Here is a 3,226-nt window from a genome sequence, read left to right on the forward strand (position 1 = left end):
TGGCTGCGTCTGTTGGTGTGGCGAGGAGGACTCAAGAGTCAGAACGGGGCGTGCGTTCATATACGCGCACGCACGCAGGCGCTGATGCGCCGCTGCGGGGCGGCGCGTGAGGGTTTGGGCGGGTCGCTGGCGGATGGGGCTTGGGGGTCTGTGGGGAAGGGGTGTCAGTGGGGTGGATGGAGGTGGACGGTGGGTGAGGGTGTGGGGGCTGCGCGGCGGTGGATCCAGCGGCTGCGCGGCGTGCGGCGGGCTGGATATGACGGATCCCGCGGGCGGGCCCGCCCGCAGAGCCGTGATGCGTTCGGGCTCTTTCGCGATATGCAGGAACAAAAACGAGGGCAGCAATTGTAGGAATAAACGCGAGGGCATTTTCATGTAAAAAAAAGAGGACATTTCGCAGAGTCTTGCACGCGTTGGCGTTGGTGGTAGATAGAGTGGGTGAATGAAACGGTCTTCTTCTTCTTGGCGAGGTAAGGTATTTAGGTATTCTTGATTGATTGATTGATGACTCAATGGTTTTCTTAGGAAGAAGCAGTGTCACCGAAGCGGGGTTCTCCTCCACTCTCTCGCGAGCCTTGTTATCGCCGCCCCTTTCCTTCCTAGACTTCTCTCGTCGCCCTTCGCAGACCTCTCCCTCCCCTCGCCTCCATGGCTCCGCCAGTGGTGACCGGTGAGGTCCCTCCCCTCGCCCTATCCTAGATTTTTGTTGTGTTCATACTTGTCATTGGGGGGGCTTTTTTGCCTAGTTGATGTGGAAGATCGGCCGAGCCAAGTCTCAAGTATGTTGCTTGAATCAGAGTTGTGCCCACCGTCCTCATCGGAGACGGCTTCTCTCGAATCCGACGCATATCTCATTTTGTAGCGGCCCTGTTACTATGCTCGTCGCCTGTGTTCCCCTTCCCTTCGGATCCGGAATCATGTCGGTGGGGCGTGGTATTTTTGTTTTCCCTTTCAGTGAGATCCCCTACTACGCTTTCTCTTTGGTTCATGCTTTGCTCATTGAATATCAGTCCTTAGTACTCTCTACTCCAATGACCTCCACTCTAATATGTTCCTTCTTCCTTTTTGGAGGTTTTTTGCTGGTCGTCTCGAGGTCGGTCCATGCTCTCTCTTCTAATTTTCTAGCGATGACCTCCGATTCCGCCAATGATATTCATTTCTTGCCTCGGTAGGAGACCGCTCTTGGCCTTCGATCCCGTTCTAGTGAGTTCATTTGCATTGCTAGACTCTTAGATGGGAGATCATCTGTCAGTGGATGGTGCGTGTTGGTCACCGATGCATGTGCATGTTCAACATCCATGGTACTATCGTGTTGGTGGGTTCTCTTCTCTACGCTTTATCGGTGCCATTATGATTGTTATAGAGCCCGTGGACATTAAGAGGGGGTCAATTGGTGTGTGTCGCGACCTTCACTGTTGTCGCCCTCTTACCGGTCGTAGCTAGAGCGTAGGCTTGTCAAGGCCAAGTCTTCTCCGGTCAATCGTGGCAACATGGAAGCATTTCGGGAGCCCGAATCAACACATGTGTGAAATACCAACACGATGGAATGCCCATCGTCGATCGGCAGGGAGGGGGTGCATGTGTCTTTATAGATTGTTATGTATTTGTTTTCTTTTAGCTGGGTTTGCGTATGTCTACATGAACAGTGATGAGTGATGACCCCTATTACGTACTACCTTGTGCTTAGTTAACAAACAGGGGGGAATCAACACGTGACTAGATGGTTAGGATGGTCGTTCTACCTCATCTGGGATGAGACCCCACACTTAATACATGTGTGTCTCATTAAAGAGAAATATTTTTTTTCAGTGTGAGGCAACGTTCTTCTCGATAGCGAGGTGCTTGTGGTGTCTTTGTTAATCTCGAGATCTGTCAGCTCGGTCACTCAAAGATGCTCATAGGGGGTAGAGTGTGCAGAATTATTATTTTTCAGTGTGAGGCAACGTTTTTGTTGATAGCGAGGTGTTTGTGATGTCTTCGTTAATCTCAAGATCCGTGTCTTTTATGAGTGCTCATAGGGATAGAGCGTGTGTATGTGAGCGTCCGCGTCTGTACAGTATTTCTAATAATAAGGTCAACAAACATAATACGTTTGTTTGAAAGAAAAAGAAGAAGACAAAGGAGGAACAGTGCCTCGCTGGTGACCGTGCTTGTGCAACGGACTGACCGCGATCCACCGTACTACCAAGAGACGCCGGGCGGCCCCGACGAGCCTTCATGGACCGACCGACAGCCATCGCCAACCGGATAGCGTTGGGCGCGCCAGCTTTCATTTCTGCCTCGTGGACATATGTTGATTGCTGGCAGAAGGACGGCCTGTTGCTCCTGGTTTGGTCCGAGTGTCATGTCACCTTTTATATCTCCTGTAGTTAAGCGCCTGTGGTCGCCAATCTTCGCTGTGTCCTGAAAGTGATTGTGCGGTGGTCGATATTGTGCTCTAAGCCTCTGACCATCATGGTTCGTTTTGCAAACTGGCCATGATCATCAAACGAGATCATCTAAAGTTCTACACGTACGTCTCTCAACCGGTTACTATGCACGTAGTTGGGCTTAAGAGCATCTCTAATAGATGATGATGTATATTTGGAGTACAATTTAAATCATAAAAAACTGCTTTTTACATATCTAAAAAAGTCTCAACTTCAACATATAATGTATTTTTGGTGATGTAAATCTACTACTCCAATAGATGATGTATTTAAAGATGTAAAACTAGTACACCGAACCTACTGTCGAAACTGAACCTACTGTCAAAACTCACTAGCGCCGCCGAACGACGGAGACACGAAGACGCAGAGCGGCGATGAACGGCGAGATGCAGAGTCGTCGCCGTTGTCTAGGAGCCTTTATGGTCCCCTTCCCCTTCTACGACTGGGGCGCACACAACGGATGGAGGTAGGCCGCTGCTACTGTTGGGGCGTCGTATGCCTCCTCGTGTCTGTCGCGGCAGAGCCGACGGGATTGGAAGCACAAGAGGATGGAAATCGATAGGGGAGGACCTGGCCGGGGCGGCATCGATAGAGGTCGAGAGGAAGCCGGAGCCATGGGGGTGGCGCGGGAGTGGCAGTGTGGGAGCGGCGACAGCGTGGTTGTGGGGGTGCGGGGGGAATCAGACACCAGTGGGGCGATGGGGGGAACTTGAATCGGGCGACGACATTGCGGTGAAAAAGTAGCTGATGCGATCGATTTTCAGGCTAAGGGCGGTAGGGGTGGGGGCTGGATCTGG

This window comes from Triticum aestivum, chromosome 5B (genome assembly GCF_018294505.1).
Source record: "Triticum aestivum cultivar Chinese Spring chromosome 5B, IWGSC CS RefSeq v2.1, whole genome shotgun sequence".
Lineage (NCBI taxonomy): Eukaryota > Viridiplantae > Streptophyta > Magnoliopsida > Poales > Poaceae > Triticum > Triticum aestivum.